This window comes from Ruditapes philippinarum, unplaced genomic scaffold (assembly GCF_026571515.1).
Source record: "Ruditapes philippinarum isolate M1 unplaced genomic scaffold, ASM2657151v2 ctg845_1_1_1_1, whole genome shotgun sequence".
NCBI classification, from domain to species: domain Eukaryota; kingdom Metazoa; phylum Mollusca; class Bivalvia; order Venerida; family Veneridae; genus Ruditapes; species Ruditapes philippinarum.
The window spans coordinates 132,998-151,750 of NW_026855333.1; positions in this window are offsets into that span (position 1 = coordinate 132,998).

An 18,753-nucleotide genomic window follows, 5' to 3' on the forward strand; every position below is an offset into this window, starting at 1 on the left:
AAGTTTACCTTTACTTTTTTATTTTAATAGTTCTTTGTAGTCACACTTAAAGTTTTATCTGAGTAAGAATCATTTCTAAAATAAATGACAAAGTTAAGAAGATATAAGCAAAATTCAACATCTGACGTTGATGGTCAAGGCCATGTGAAGCTCAAAGTCAATGTCAGTTCAATCTTTTAAAAGGTCTCGTCCAAAGGGTTGTTTTATCCAAGTACGAAGATAATCCATTGAATAATTACCAAGTGACAGCCAATTAAAACAATAATCAGTAAAGGTTCAATAATTTGACTTCAGGGTCAAGGTCATACACGAATCAATTAGAATTTGATATACATAAAGGTCCTGAACTAAAAGACGGTGTTTCTAGATATGAAGTTTATCCATTTATAAATAACAAAGTGGTAGCCAGTTCCAGGGAAAACAAGAGAATTATATTAAAATGACCTTTGCGGTCAAGGTCAATTAAAGGTCAAGGTAACATCACAATTATTCATTATGTTTGCTTGGTAGCAAGTCTTGTTTTGTCTCAGTTTGATTCAAATCCGTACATAAATAACTATGACAATTCAACAAAAATTCAATTATTTGACCCTGACAGTCAAGGTCATTTCAAACTCAAGGTCAGTTCAACCCATTAGAAGCTTTTGTTCAAAAGATTGGTTTGTTTAAAGCTACATTTAATAAATTTCATAAAAATCTAAGTAGCGACATTTCATTATTAAATTGGGTTTCCTATCGATACCAGGTATTATCTTAGTTTCCAGACAACTAAAATGAGTTTTAAAGGCATAAAAAAGGGTAACCTCATTGTGGCGAAATGGGAAGTACAATTTATTATTGCATGAGAAACTCCGCCTTCGGATCATCCGTACATGAATAATGAATCAACAAACATTACTATAAGTAGTAGTCCTAATTTAACGGTATATTTCCCGCATTGTAACGGATGTTTTCATACAAATTTAATCTATTTACGAGATGATTACTTTTTTCTGAACCCCAGGCTTAGTGCACCGTGAAGCTAAAACGGTAAAAGTGTGTTTGCACAAGAAAATATCATATTTGCTGTGTTCCGGATAGGAACTATTAAACTGTGAAGTAGCGCATACACGAACTCAATAGGCTTCATTTGCATGTTAAAATTCGTATACGAACTTTAATAATAATAATAATAATAATAATAATAATAATAATAATAATAATATCTTTATTTAAAGATGGTTACACATTAAGAACATACAATAACAATCATATATATCTTATTTCCAATGTGGCTTTCTTTTGAAAAAGAAAACAACAACAACAACAACAGGATATGCATAGGTAGAAAAATGAATGTATAATATGTAATTTTTACAATAATACAACTCATATACTTTCGACAGACACTCAACAATTTGTTTAAACATATACGTATATTGCATCATTCGTTCGTTCGTTCATATATTTATTCATTCATTCATTCACTCATTCATTCACTCATATGAACATCAAGATATGCTTTGTATTTTTCTTTAAAACATTTAAGGTTATTAACATTACGAATATTTAAAGGTATATTGTTCCAAATGTTCATGCCATAATAAGAAAATGTGTCTTTAATATAATTTGTTTTAGGTCTTGTCCATAATACAATATCTTTTCGTGACCTACATCTTAAGTTATATATTTTGTTGTCGGATAAAGTCATCAGTTCTGTCATATAAGTCGGTGCCATGTTATTTAAAGTTTTAAAAACAAGCACCGCCGTGTGGTATTTACATCTGTCAAGGAACGGTAACCAATTAAGAGTTTCGAATAGATTTATTGATGGAGATTTTTGAGGTTGCTGTAAAATGATTTTAGCAATTCGTTTTTGTAACTTACAAACATTATTTATGTAGTTTGTGTTTCCTTTACCCCATATAATACAACAATAGTCCATAATGGGCAATATATATGCATTGTAAAACAATAATTTCATATCAAAGTGCAAAAAATACGATATTTTTTTCAATAAGGCAATTTTTCCGTTAAGTTTTTTTTACAAACATTGTCAATTTGCAAGTGCCATTTTAAGTTGTTATCTATGCAAATACCCAAGACTTATTGATCAGTTACATTTTCAAGAGCTATTTCATTTATCTTAAGAATTAATTTTCTCATAATATTTACTTTTTGTCTTGTTCCTATTACCATACATTTTGATTTATCTGGATTTAAGGCCATATTATTTGTTTTGCACCATTTGTCAATGCTATTTAAATGATCTTGAAGTTTTATTTCTACTTTTGATATATTTTCTCCGGACTCATAAAGAGTAGAATCATCTGCGTATAAATCAATTTTTATATCATTACCTATGACAGCTATGTCATTTATGTATATTAGAAATAATAAAGGTTTAGTGTTACCGTGGGGTTTTCCGTTTAAAATCCTAATTTATGAACAATATTTGATGAGATTTACAACAATACTGTTAAACATGTTAATAAAACTGTAGAATGCTTGATTTTTAGGCCGACGACAAAATATTTTTAAAATATTTATTTAATGTAGCTTTAAGTATAAAGATAATCCAATGATTCATTACCAAGTAACAGTCAAATATTGAAAATATCAGTTAAAATCCAATAAAGGGCAAATTTAGCCTGGTCTTCTTGAATGTCTTGTGACTTGTCCCAATGATTGATGTGGCCAAGTATTCAAAATACAATGATCAAGGTTAAAGTTTGTGGACGGGAAGCCCCCCCCCCCCCCCCTTAAAAAAGTCGAGCTAAAAATGAATCCTACCTAGATTGATTCATGAGGATGTTATATATATAAAATCAAAGTTTTATAGCTTTCAGTGACATGGCCCATGAAAGGGGGGGGGGGGGCGTAAATCGCGTCGTGAAGAGGAAAATATGAGACATTTAGAAACGTAGAAAACGGGCCAACTATTTGTTAAATTTGGTAAAACACTTACCATTTCAAAATACATATACAAACAAATGTCTTTTTCTCTTTTTCTTTTGATCGTAATAATTACATATGATGACTGGTGGCTGAAAAAGAAGAAACAAATCAGATAAGATATTTTATAATTGATGATCAATTAGATAAAAAGACATAGGAAAAAGGTTTGAATCCCAAATACTAAAAAAGATGTAAAGGATTGTTCTTTCCATTTAGAAATGAAATTTATAATGCTAAAAAAATGAATAGGATACTTGTTTAACTTGTCTAGTTAAAGATCATGTATGTTGTAATTAAGGTTGTTACCACACTTGAGTGATATTTTATCTTGTATATAGTTATGCTACTAAAACAATTTTCAAACATCGAAGAATATGTAAATTATGTACTGAAAATATTTTTCCACATATATCAATATATACAATACAATATAAAATATGCAAAACTACCAAGCCACACTCATTTACCATTTAATCTAAATCACTCTAAAGGCCTTAACAGATAGGATTTAGAATTACAGCACCAATTAAACTTTAGCTATACAAGCAAGGAAGGTTTTGTTTTTCATTAATTTCTGCGGTCCCCTCGGAGCTTGCACGTCACAGAGAAGACACAGGGCATCGACAGAATGATTTTTGGACGGCAAAAAAGAAAACCGAGTACTTGTATCCTCTCTGATGCCGAGGGAAATGGCCATGCAAAGTAGGCAGGGACGACAAGGAAAATGTGTTAGGGTGCGTTAGTTTTAGCCCAAAGCACGGAGAAAGAAAGGCAGGCCCTTTGTTGGCATAACAGCCCTTTTCAGTATTACCTACTTTTCAGGGCTACCTCCTTTTAATTTTGTCTCAGGTTAATGTATATTTAGGTATTGTAATTTGTTTTTGTAATTTGGCTAGAAAACCTACAGCAAACAGAAAAAAATGAATTTTGTGCTTATCTTCTAAGGTAAAGAATTGTAAGATGAATCCCGGAGATAACTAGTCATAACACGTTTACGGAGAAGTATTATACAACAGAGAAAATTATCTCTTTAAATACAAATGTACTATGAAAAACAATCTTCAAATACTATGAAAAACAAAACCTTCAAAGTCCTTTGTCTTTAAACCCCGCACCACATTATTACAGAGGTTCGATTATAGAACAATTCACGAGGACATGTGCACTTTGAATATGATATAATGATCTTGTGATGAATGAATCAGACTATTGAAAAAGTTGTAAACTTAATCACTATGTGAAATGTTGAATGCCTTAATCACATGTTAACAAATATCATAAATACTGTATTGAATGCATTTGTGCACCTTTTCAACTATGTTCATCTTGTTATGTAAATGAATAAAAATATTGTTTATAATTTGCACATGTATATATCTGTCAAATATGCTATAATCACTGAAAAGTCGAAATAAAAATGTGTTTTCAGATGTGTTTAGTTGGCGCCCCCTAACGGCGTGTAGTTAAAGGCCCAGTAGCCTAGCGGCGTAAAGTTGGCAGCCTAGCGGTCCAGCGGCGTGAATTTGGCAGCCTAGCGGCCCAGCGATATTAATTTTGATATCAAATTTTGTTTAAAAAAATGTTATAAAAACAACAATAAAAACGGCACTAAATGAAGTTATTAGACAATTCTTGCTATTTGAATTGCTTAAAATTAAAATTGGTTAAGTGCCGTTTTTATTGTTTTTATAACATTTCTACAATTGTAAAATTTTAGGCAGCTGGGCCGCCAACTTCATAAAACGGATAAAATCAAAAAGTTCTCTCAAAGTGTATGTATTCTATTTATATATCTTTAAAAAAAACAAGAATTGTCTTATAAACTTCATAAAGTGCCGTTTTCATTGTTTGTTTTTTTTTTTTAAATTTTTTTTTATAGTATTTCAACTGCCGCTTCAACAAAAAATGAAAATAAAAAAAATTGATAAAATCAGAAAGTTCTCTCAAATTGGCTTTTTTCTGTTTATGTATCTTTTAAATAACAAGAATTGTCTAAGGAACTTCATTATGTGCCATTTTCGTTGTTTTTTAAAGCATTTCTACAACTGTAAACTTTAAGGCCGGTTGGTCGCCAATTTCACCAAAAAATGTTGAAATAAAAAAACTTTCTGAATGTGATTTTTTCTTCTATTCAATGTAACTTTTAAATGACAAGGTATGTCTTTGTAATTATTTCTTTGACAAACTTATGTCACCAACTTCACGCAGCTAGGACGCCAATTTCATACCGCTATGCTGCCAACTTTACACACTTTCCAAAAGTAAGTTTTATTTCTGCTATAAATGACATTACATTTGTGTTATTCGTAAAGAGGAATCGATTTTTCTTTACAGGAAATTACTCAAGACGATGTTTGCCCTCTATATCTGTCACATGTCTGTCTCGCGAAATCTCCTTATCTGATTAATCATATTGTAATCTGATTGTCTTCTAGCAGCTTACATACAGTACAGTACATTCACTTGTTAACAAGAAATTTATATAGGGCCAAGTTATAAAAAAAAATTTAAAAATAAAAACGTTTTTTTTCAATAAAACAAATTAATATCTCAAATAAGCTATTCCTTTCATTGTCTGTTTACAATCTGGCATATAGTGGTGTCGATTACTCTTGATAAAATCATCTTTATAATCAACGTACATCAACATACATTTTCGAATGCGTTCTAATTTGCAAATCTTTTCTTTGTGTACAACTGATTAATGTAATTGAACCTCCCAAGAACATAAATGTATAAAGAATCAAACAATATGACAATAATTATGTTTCTTAAAGAGAAAATGAAGATTCACGTTGGAAACAAATTAAAATAACCAACAAAATAAATTCGAAACAACGTTTTCTGGCAATACGCTCTAACCCGCGTTACCCGAGTTTACCTGCACAATTAATAACTAATTAATTAATAACTTGCAGTGCAGGAGAACATTTGGCACGGATCGAATTTGTCATCACTACGGTGGCATAGAGGTGACATTTGCAGTATTATTTTATCTTGGTCACAAGGAGTGACAGTTAAATGATTTTGCTACATTATTGGAGATATAAAACATTATATATAATACCGCTGACCTTAGTAATTATACTCATATACTTTATAATTGAAGTAAATATCTCACACATGAACACGATAGTGTATATTTCCGATGAAAATGATACTTTCCTTTTGATTAAATTTATTTTCATTTGAATATTTATATTTAATATTTAGTTTTTTTCCTAAATTTTAAATTCATTTTTATGTTTAAGATTACAAAACATTTAATTTATTGGATTTTAAATGCTAGAGTTACATATGGCAGAATGATAACTATATAACACACTTTCTTGAAACCTCGCATGATTATAGAAACATTTGAAACGAAACATGATTGGGAGTCACCGACCTCGTTTTTTTTTAGTTATCTGCCCTTGAATTTGTATTGATTTCTCGTTGTGTTTAAGGGAAATGAATTTTAATTCTAGTTAGTATCAAAAAGGGGAAAGGTGCCCTGGTAGTAAGAATGTCTACCTCTGAACACAGAAAACATAATAGACTCAACTTAAACACACGTCTGCTTCTTTACCAAACTATGTAGTTGCATGACCATGATTTGCAAACGTAATTTAAGAGATAAACCCAGGGCTGGGAATCAAAACTGCGTCGTATCCTACAAAATGTAAACAAATGCCGCCATCTTGGAACGAAAAACGTATGTTTTTGTTTATAACTCTTTTTCTTGGAAATGACTGAAAACCAGATATATGTATTAACACGCTACACTATTTTCCAATTCGTTCGGTATATGTTGCTTGCACAACTATTTTGTAAAACAAAAGTTATAGCGAACTTGCAACTCGAAGCGGGGCAGAATTTTTGTGAAAATGTGTGGATACGACGCAGTTCATATTGCTTTATCTATCGTTTTTTCCTTCAAATCAATTATATATTTTTTTCAGAGTTCACCATAAACTTCGAAATATAATTTTGCATCATTTACTAAAATTTCATTAAAAAGAGATGTTTATTTTCTAAGAAAATAATGATATTTACGAAATGATACGACGCAGTTGAAAATAAAATATGATACGACGCAGTTGTATTTTTGGCAGTCTTTTCAACAGGGGTAATTTTGGCAATATATTTCTATTTTATGGAATAATCACTTGCGCTAGATAAAAAAAACCCAGACAATTTGCGGTGTATAGCGATGTTCTGTTGCTTTTGATTATTTAGAATACATTGTGTCATGTTCAATACTAGTATAACATTTCATTTGAAAGTTTACATTGCAGAAGCTACTTTTCAGTTAAACATGAACATGTTACGTAATTGATCATAATATATGAAATAAGTTCTTATATTTTCCTGTATGTTCAATATTATCCCGATTTTTTTCGCAAAAACAAATGTAGAAATCTATTGACTTGAATTCATTTTGGCTAGCTACGCTCTAAGTTAACTGTGGTTCTGCATGATCTGGATAATGACTGCTTTTTTGTGGTTTGTTTTCAAACTTTCACTCTACACATTAGCTTTACTAGGGGCGAGGACCTCAGGTGCGCTTTTGGGCATTATTTCAGGCAAAATGTTGCACCTGCAGTGAACCATCGACATTTTGAAACTAGCTTGATAGGTTTTCCACACGAAAGAATGAAAGTCCCTGGAGGTTTTCGAATTCATAGCAGTCCAGTTCAAGTGATTTGAATTTAGTAAACATAAACAGCTCGGCCTCGGTGGTAGACACCTGTCTGATTTGTTTTTTGTTGTTTTTTTTTTCAACAAAATCTGTTAACATCAGCTGTACTAATAAGCAACTTTTTATTAACTTCTGGCGTGAAGTTTTAAGATTATAAATATTTGAATTAATTATAAAGAGAATAACATTTAAATTTCTTATTTCGGTTAGACTAGCAGAGAAATTTTCATTGTAAACAGGGGGTAATCCTCTGTGAAGTCATTTTCTGAAAACTTTTGTTTAAGTTTTCAGGCAATTCATTATCAAAATAAAAATCACACTTTAGTATTGAAGGTCTGTTAAGATGCCATGTCTCTAGTCTGTTGAAAATTCTAAATTGTGAAAACTTCTTCAATACTGTTGAAAGATCATGTCTGCCTATACCTGTATCAAATTTATCGGTGCACAGCGTAAAATACCTTTTCAAAACGGACACCTTCTTTACAAAATAATTTGTAGTTGTATCATATGTAACTCGATTTTGAAAATTTAAAGTTTTTTAATGGAAAAGAATGATACTTAAGTGCAAAAATAGAAAATACATTCCGTAGACCTGTTCTCATCGGCGATAAAGAAATGCAATACGAAAAAATCGGCGGTAAAGTTCCGCGGCGCTGAACACGGAACGCATAACCTACTTGTAAAAATATATTGTAGCTTAACCATTTATAATATAATTTTAAAAATCTAAAGTTCAATTTCAAATTATAAAGCTCATCTGTTCTCACCGATTATTAAGAAAATGAAATCAATAATACAATAAAATCGGCACGTAAAAGACATAAGTCATAACGGAATTGACGGAAATTATTGCTAATTACAAATTACATAGGTAGGCATGCAATTTGCGCATAGCTCTCTCCCGATAGCGAGAGACCTTTTCAAAATTTGTAATTCTTTCTCTTTTTTTAAAAAGCCATTCCTGATTAATACAGGGTCCAGGAGAGGTTACACTGGAATATTGAATTTTGTATCAAAACTAGTAATCACTCCCATTTCGAACTCACGGGAACAATTTTAGAAGCATGCTAAGGCAACACTGGAACACGTTGTTATATGGGTGTGCGATCATGTGTTTCAATGTATATTGCATTTGATACAACTTTTCGGAATTTGTAGATGCTTATGATAGGAACTACAATGCGACCGAAAAATGCAGCCTTAATAGAATTGTATTACATTTCCATTTTTATGGAACCAATGGAGTGACCTCTGCTTTTGACTTAAGTTGTAAACAAGAAATATTGTTGGACGTTATTAGCATACCTAGCACATAATTTATGCAGCCTGCAATAAAAATACAACTGCGTCGTATCATATTTTATTTTCAACTGCGTCGTATCATTTCGTTAAAATTATTATTTTCTTAGAAAATAAACATCTCTTTTTAATGAAAGTTTAGTAAATGATGCAAAATTATGTTTTGAAGTTTATGGTGAACTCTGGAAACGAGTATATAATTGATTTGAAGGACAAAACGATAGATAAAGCAATATGAACTGCGTCGTATCCACACATTTTCATAAAAATTCTGCCCCGCTTCGAGTTGCAAGTTCGCTATAACTTTTGTTTTACACAATAGTTGTGCAAGCAGCATATACCGAACGAAGCGGAAAATAGTGTAGCGTGTTAATACATATATCTGGTTTTCAGTCATTTCCAACAAAAAGAGTTATATACAAAAACATACATTTTTCGCTCCAAGATGGCGGCGTTTGTTTACATTTTGTAGGATACGACGCAGTTTTGATTCCCAGCCCTGAAACCTATTGTTAAAATAATACTATGATCACAGCAGATTTCGTACAGAAAAAATGCCTGCAAACTTCATAAAAGAATTTGGAACACTTTTAGCAAATCTTTATCCGGCTAATTAACGTGAAACATGGATCACATTAAAATAATATACCATATATACCTCGTATGCTCTTGTCATATTTTCATTTACATATTATATCATGATTTGATTAGGACCTTCTAAAAGCATATCTCGGGCTTTACTAAAAACGGCACAGTACATATTTCTTCAATAGAAAACATAACATCTTCAAATTTACCCGTATATAAATAATAATAAGCGACCATTTTCAAAGTATTTTATCTTCCTTTATCCCATGACATTATATGTGAAGATATGAAACACTCGATTTCATCTCCTTCATATAACAGGTTTTTTTATGAATAAATTATATATGGTACGTGACTTTGTATCTTCTTGATTTAAACATATTTATTGCCAAAAATGACATATACACACATGTAAAGACAGTTACAATACAATGACATGACATATTTGGCAAAACGGTTGACCCACAAGTTCTCTCAACATTAGCAACCGGTCTTCCCTGATGCAATATATTACAATAACATATTTTACAAGAGTAACAAAACTCACACATATATAGAACTTGTAGAAAAATATATATAGAAAAATGATTTGGTGTACATGTTCTCTAGTTTGAATAGTATTGAACAATGTTGACTGATTTTTATCAATGAACAATTGCCAAACATAACAAAAACAATCAGAATGCAAATAGATTTTGAGAAAATGAAATATAGAAGGAAAAAAAAGAAGAAGAAAAACAATCGTGTCTGTTGTTTTTGCAAAAATGAAAGAAAAGTATATTAATATTCATTGATATTGTGCTGGTTTGATTTCAAAATCAAAAGCGTTTGCTTACTTTTATGAAACCCTGAACAGTCAAAAATTATTTTTTTCTAAGTTACCAACTAAAAGTAATTGGACATTTTAACCCATTACTTCATGAGCATTTTGTGAAAAATGGCTGTTTTCAATGAAAAGTTTCCCGCTACAAGTTCAAATTGCTATAAAACTGTAAAAACTGCTTCAATACTAATCAAACTTAGCACAAAAGTTGACTGGACCATTGCCTTTGTAACGACATGCTCAGTCTTAAATTTCCTGTTACCATGGCAACGAGGGGACATCTCAAAATTGCCCAAAATCACTATTTTGCGTTGATTTTTACCATCAAAATTGATTTCAAAGTCCTGCAATTTCTCAATGGATTGAGATAGAGTCAAAGGCTTTTCAGCGTTGGTTACACGTTACCTTATGATCCACCTGCCTGTAAATATGTCAGACGAGTAAATTACAAAAAAACATGTCACGGGCCTGTCTAATTGATAATTTGCATATTTCTGCATTTCAAAACTTTAACGAAGAGTTCCTTACATTATCGAGAAAAAGTTAAACTATAGAAACAGAATATTACATTACAATAATCAAACAAAAAATCAAACCTGTATATTTGTAAAAATATAACTGTTTATAAAAATATAACTGCTTAACATATGCTCAACAACAACAACAACATTAATAATAATCATATCAATTTAGTCTTAGAAACTGACAAAAATATTGATCTCAACAATAGTTTAGACATTTATGTGCCTCTACTTTCTATCTCTCTCTTCTCTGCTCAAACCGAATCTGTCATTGTCCTGTGGTGACCCTCCTGCTGTACTGGTAATGGTCTTTCAGGTATCCGTTCATGTTATGTACAATCGGAAACCTGAATAAAACCACCGGCGTCCCGTTATTCAACTGAATGAAAGAATCCAGTCACTGGCAGGATTTGAACCCACAGTGATGAATAGCAAGTGCATAAAGGTCAACGACCTTAACCACCCAGAAATGATTATGCATACTTTCCTTAATGCATAAAAAGGAATTATCCTTAAATGTATACTCATTTTTCTAAAATACTTTCAACTGACTTTTAATGACCCTACATAACAGTGAGTCATTCCTGTAAATGGTAAGGTAAAATATTTTTTTCTGTGGCTTATTCTATATCTGGCACTATATTAGAATGTACGTGTTCTGTTTAGTCCATTTTTCCACTTATCTCAAATTGAGATTATCTCCCTCCGATGAACTTTTACAATATTGTCACAGTGAGTTGCCGGAAGTGAAAAGCAACACTATCTCTTTCAAAATCGTCTTCCTAATTATCTGAAATAGACAGAAAATTATTTATAAATTTTTTGGATCTAAACCGTACAGAAAAAAGGGTTTGTTTCTGTTTCTAAATCGTTCAGAAAATTCTGTGACTGCAGCTGCACCGCAGTGGGCAAAACTGTTAATTCACTGCTGCATCGAAGATTCGAAAAATAAATATTTCACAAAAACAGATTTAGTTATAAACGTTTAGACAAAAATAATTGTATGATAAACAGAAGCCTGTTTTTCAAATTACATGTATAAGTAAAACAATGCGAGATCCTCGATTCAATTTTCATTTTTATCTATTGGCAATGTTTAGAACCACAATGACAATGAAATATTTCTATATGGTACCGAGGCTCAAAACGTTTTTCATTCACATTTTGCTGTAGGTATTATGGCCAGATATATTCAAGTAAAAATGTTACAGATGAAAAAGTTAGGCACTTACCTTTTCCACTTTGACAATCCGCCATCTTGGAGGTGTCTACACATCTACAACCGCACAGCTTACAACACAATGATTACGAAAAAATAATAATTAATAATTAATAATATTTAAATGTGTTGGGAAAGCTGTGAATCTTTTCTCTCAATGTGTCTAAAAGTTTATATATAAAGCAATTCGCTGGTCTGATGTTATATCAATTCTAATGAAATTAAAACTTCTATAATGTATTTTATAATACATGTACACTTAAAAACATAATAAAAACATTACTCCTGACCAATAAAATAAGTTCCCAGCTGTAAGATTCACAACACTCTCTGACATAAAATACCTACATTAAATAGAAGCGTTACCTACAATAAAGTAGAAGATGTCAATGTTTTAAAATATTAAAGCAGGCTTTGGCTGTTAACTTAGTCATACATGGATTAACAAAAACGTTATGCATTTTCTCAACATCAGATAAGTTGTTAAAATTATAATCAATTGTTCTTGCAGACTGAAATAGGTCTTCCCTGAATTGTTTATAGAAAGGACAGTGTAACATAACATGTATCTCATCTACTACCGTATCAGTACAGTTAAAAAAAGTTCTTTCATGTATTGAAATTTTCATACTTCCAGTCTTATGTAATGGAAAGAGCATCGAAACACAGGCTTTCTGATTTGTACGAGAGGGCGTATAACTACCATTTCCTGAAATTGATGACACTCGCTCTAATGACTGTTTCCATTTATTAACTTCTAAATCAAAAATTTTCTTCTAAATATTTGTTACAATTGCTTTATCATTCACTTTACTTTTATTAGCAGCATTTCCCTAATTTGAAAATACTCTTCTCACACTTAATACTAGCTACTACTCTTAACCAATTAAAGACTTTTTTATTCAACCTTGAAACATGCATATTTAGCAATCAACAGTGTTGTCTCATAACAGAGCCCCATTGCTGAACTATCAGTGGCTTCCAGCCCATCACACTTAGGACCGCTGACTTTTGGGTGTATTTACCTACCCCTAAAAATAACGCATTGCCTTATTATGGATAGCATTTATACTTGAGTATGACTTATCTCCACATATTCATAATGGGGGCTGCTTAGTTAATAACAGGTGAGACAACGGAATCATAGTGTCGTAAATATGTAATATTTTCAGCCAAAATTTACTGTAAATTTGTCAGCAATGATGTTTAAATGATTTCTAGGTCAAGTTCGAATATGGGTCATCTGGGGTCAAAAACGCAGTCCAAATATGAAGAAACCTTGTTTACATTTGCAGTATTTCATGTACATTTATGATCGTTATGATATCAGTTTAAGATTTTTATAACTATATCTGTTACTCATAGCTAACAATATTAATGGTTCCTTGACAAAAGGACCATCATGGCGCTCTCGTTTAAATTAGCCTTGTGCATAATTATGTTGCGCAGTAATCAGTTATTTATTAAAGCATGACAGAAATTGTTTAATACTAACCTGTGAAACATATTAAGTTTAATAACCTGTTAATTCAGTAAAATAAAATTAATATACCATTCCACATTTAAAATGAAAATAACTAAATAAGAATACAGCACCCATAATCACATGTCTGTTACACCTGTAATTTTAAAAGTTTATATCGTAATTTCTTCAGTTTAATGTAGCCAGCTATTTAAAGTAGCCTCCGAGTGATCGGAATACTTCCGGCTTATAAAAAGAATCTAAACGGTTTTTGCAAGGCAGGAAAAACTGAATAGATATCTCCTTTTCTCTCACAGCACTAGCAGTCTTTCCAAAAATATGGACTAGCTTATTATACTAAATCCATATATTTAGTTCGACTACAATATTAAATTGCAATAATTATTCATCAAGGTCATCATAACCATCAGACGTCTGCAGCTTCATTCTACTACTGTAAATTGGAAAATGTTCGCGTTATTGTTAAATGTTATTGTTAAAATGTCGTGAATTCTTAATTTGCGGGTTTATTATATTGCTTTTCAAAAATGTAGATTATTTTCATACCACGAGATAAAAATAAATCCCGTACTAACAGAAACAAAAACTTGAGTTTATTAAATACTCTTTTTTTCTTCTTCTTTTTTTTGACCTTACGATTCGAAAGACCTCCCCTTTAATATTATGTATTGAAATAGAGTGAAAATAAGGAAATTTCGCTTTTGTGCCCATTATTATTTTTGTTACAGTTTTAAAAATAGTTCTTGTTTCATATTTGTTATTGGATCTATTTGTTAATTGTTAAGTTTTATAATTTTAAACGGATATGATATTCGAGTTTATTTCTTCTTTTATTGTAAGTATATGATAATAAAATAAAATTAAGGTTTAAGAAAAAATACACATTTTAATATTGTATCTCTCTGAGGGTTAAAGTACAAAATGTTATTCTTTAAAAGTCATATTTTTCGCTTAAACATTATGAGGTTAGCAAGTAGGAGTGAGGGAAGGGGGGAGGGAAGGGGGAGGGAAGGGGGGTAAGTAAAGGGTAGGGTAGGGTATGACAGGGTTGCGATGTTTGCTTTCGCTATCAGAAACATTTTGAGGAAGGGGTGGGGGTAAGACAAATTAATGAGGGAATGTTAATTTTCAAATATTTATCAGTGTTTTTCATGTATACTCATGTGTTACTTATTACTTGAGTTAGTAAAGCTAATTATTTTCTGTTGTATTGAGGGATACAGAGATCATACATGGAACAACATGTTAGAAGCTGGGGGTATGAGACAAGCATGTTTATATGGCTTGGGGAGAGTGCAAACATTGATTATTTCATTGCCCGCGAGTTCAAATGATGCTACTACACATTCTAATTTCATTAATGTCAAAACCTTTTTTGATGAGAAATACACTTTTGTTAAAACAATTTTGGCTTCACTAGGAATAAAGTCATTTGAAGCCAGATCATGTATTAAGTAGAACGTGAAAGTATTAGAGGAAACAACGAATATACGCGTTTTCACTGCGACTAATTTGATTGAATTTCCTTTTCCTGCGCTATGGAATCAGGATTACTAGTATCGATTTTTCTACAGAGTGTTAAATTCTCTTACCATTTCGCCACTTGTTTGTGTGAATGAGTGATATTCTACAATAATCCACACCTTAAATAGCTAGTGGTCTAAAGTCTAACAGTACCGATGAATAATAGATAAGGTTTTAGCACCAAGTTTCGTAAATGCTTTTTGTACTTTCATCAAAATTTGAGCAATGTTGAAATTGCTCAAAGATACAAATATAAATTATAAATGGAAATATATAAAGTACTTCAAGTTTCAAGTTAATTAAATTTTTTAGAGCCAATGAGGGCTTCTGACAAATAACACAAAACTATATTTTAGGTCTCACGTGGTTTTATTCACCGTATATTCACCCGTATTGGGTATATTCACCCGTATTGGGTATAAAGCGGACGGGATCATCCCATTATACCTTAATCATATTCATATAAGTAGTGACATTGTATAAACATGGTATATTTAACACACACACACGCACGCACGCACACACAGGTTGAGAAATATGTGCAGTCCCTAGTAGGGACTCGAACCACTCGGAATAGCGTTCAACGGGTCTAAACCGACTGAGCTATCTGGCCGTTTACACATATGATCCTCTAAATACTGAACAGATCTGAACCAAGACATATTTAATGTGTTTATTAATATTCATATCATTTAAATAAAAATATATCATCACACAATAATGTATCAGGTACGAGAGGGTGTTTTCATTGATGATACCGGTGTATTTAAAAAAAAAAGTTATTATTTCGCAATATTGACCTGAGACATTTGAATATTCAATGACCTTTTATCGGTAATTATCGGATTCCGACGTAAACCATACGGATTTTAACGTATGACCGACGTTGTTACTTATCAGCATATCACTGGACTTATTATCCTGTTCGAATCAAATAATTTTTGTTTTGTTTTCGTGTGTGACCGAAGTTGAAAGCTGTTATAAAGGATAAGAAGAAAGCCTGGTTTGTTTACGACACTCTTTACATAGACGGAGTCCCAGTGTAAAACGCTCAACAAACGTAGATGCTCTATATGGCGAATTAGGGAGGACACCAATGAATGTGTATCGAAAAATTATATTGATAAAATACTGGGTTAAATTAATTACTTTGGATAATCAATCACTACTATTTAAAACTTATAATATGTTGATGAGGGATGCTGAATTAGTAAATACATATAATGGTAATAACTGGGCTAGTCAGATTAAAGAAATACTTTATAATCACGGTTTAATGTACTTGTGGCAAAATCAATTTAACATTCAAATTAACGTAAATATGATTAAACAACGGAAATTGGATGTGTATTATGTGGTGCTCATCAATAAATTACTCTCCTCGTCTCGAAACGTATTGTTTATTTAAACATGAATGTAAATTAGAAAGTTATCTCGACTTTATTCAGGAAACAAAGTTCAGAATATCTTTAACGAAATTTCGTACATCCTCACATGATTTGGCAATAGAACGCGGACGCTACATAAATATTCCTAGGACAGAGAGAATCTGTTTAAATTGTAATTCTAATATGATCGAAAATGAATATCATTTTTACTTATATGTCCAAAATTTAGAGAACTACGTAGAAAATATCTAAAATGTTATTATTATACCTGGCCTAACTTACAAAAATTCAAAAACTTGTTAAGTGAAACTAACCGAAAAATTATTCAGAATCTATGTAAATTTATATATTATGCTAATGTAATGAGAAACTAACAAACATTCTTTCATGTAATAACACGGGGGAGGAAGTGTTACACGAAAGATGGAGTTCTTATGATAACTTGTTTGGAGTTCTTATGATAACTGTCACGGAGTTCCTGGAAAACGTTACGGATTTCTGTGGAAAACTTTTCTATATACTTGGAGAACTCGCGTACAAATGGTTATTTTTAACTTTAAATGGGGAGTTTGAGGTGCTAAATGAAACTTTGATAATTAAGCTTGCCCTACATATTGTATTTTGTTTCAGAAAAAATCGTTAAGTCCATATTTTGTCGCCTTTTAAAAAAAATCTGGTAGTTTTGAGAAAAATTACCAAATTACTTGCTAATTCGTACATATTGACCTTTTCATTTGTGATCTTCTTCGTTGCTATACTTAATTACCTAATAATTATGGAGAGATGCAAACATAAAGCCCGGGCTAATAAATTTATACCCGACTTTTCAAATGTTACGGAGTTCTTGCGATAACTCAAAATATGTCCTGGAGTTCTTATGATAACTTTTGTTTCTGCCAGTGTGTTTTGTGCTTAATCACGGCACGTTTAAGCGTATTTTTATTAGTCAATAAGTGTGTAAATCATTATGAAGCATAGTACGCTTATCATTTGCAAAATAATTTGGTTATATATAACGTTGGTTTTGATCGTGTTTTTCAGTTCAAGAGATATTTTTCTTACCTCCGTTTCTTGTGTGTTTTTTTTGTGTTTGTTTTGGTCTTTGTGTGTGTGTGTGTGTGTGTGTGTGTGTGTGTGTGTGCGTGTGTGTGTGTGTGTGTGTGTGTGTGTTTTTTTTTTATTTTATTGGAATGACTGTAAACATACTTGATGTAGAGCATTTACTTACAGGATAAAAATACGCTTTGAATTTAATACTCAAGCATGATTTCGTCATATATGCATTATTCCTGGCAGTTTAAGAGAACATTAAGTAACTATGCTATCGGTATGCATGTAAATGGTTATCAGCAAAATAGTAGGTAGTATGCACTACCCTTATCTAAATTTAATGAGGTGGGTGTCGTCTTTATGTATTCAACGGGTATTTCAATTTCTAAAAGGTATCAGTTTTTGTCATAGAAACGTATAAAGTTCTATGACAATGATATGACGATAGAAAGTAAGTCTTTAATAAGATATTGAGTCACCGTAAGGTTCATGCCGTTTATCGACCTTGTTCCTTTCTCTATTAAATCCAATGTAGCATCACGTGACGTATAGCAATTTCCATATTTCGGAAAATTACTGCATACATTTTTCTTATCAAAGTTGGAGTCCTAGTGGAAATTTTGCAACAACTTTTGCTGTAATTGATTACAAAAATATATTGTCGAACTTCTTTCGCTCGAACACGTAGGGCACGTGCAAATCTGTCGAAGAGATCGGTAGTAATCGGTTGATTTTTTGTTCATAAAAAGATCATACATTTCGGGTGCATGGGTGTGAAGGATATCCCGGTTATATACGTTACATGGTATATAATGATACAATTTACTTAGCCGCTTCTTGAGGGAAGCCCAACTACTTATTGTCTGCTTTAGAAAGGCGGTTGCTTAAAACAAGTTATCTGAGAAAAAAAAGTGTAAGTTTTAAATATTTTTTCCTTGGCGGTTTAAGCCATGTTACTGCTGAATACAGGTGACCGCTGATTCAGGTTTTCCTGAAGAATTTTGTTTGTTTGTTTGTTTCATTTTACGCCTTTTCCCAACAGTATTTCAGTCATATGGGCGGGTAGTTTCCATCGTTCCTGGAGAGTTACACCAGTACTAGACTACCTTCCTCCGTGCTAAACTACCAAAGCATCTCCCGGGGATCGAACCCACGCCAGAGAGGTAACTGGATTAGAAGTCATCGACTCAAACCCCTCGACCACGGAGGCGGTCGTTCCTGAAGATATAACTTAGCACCT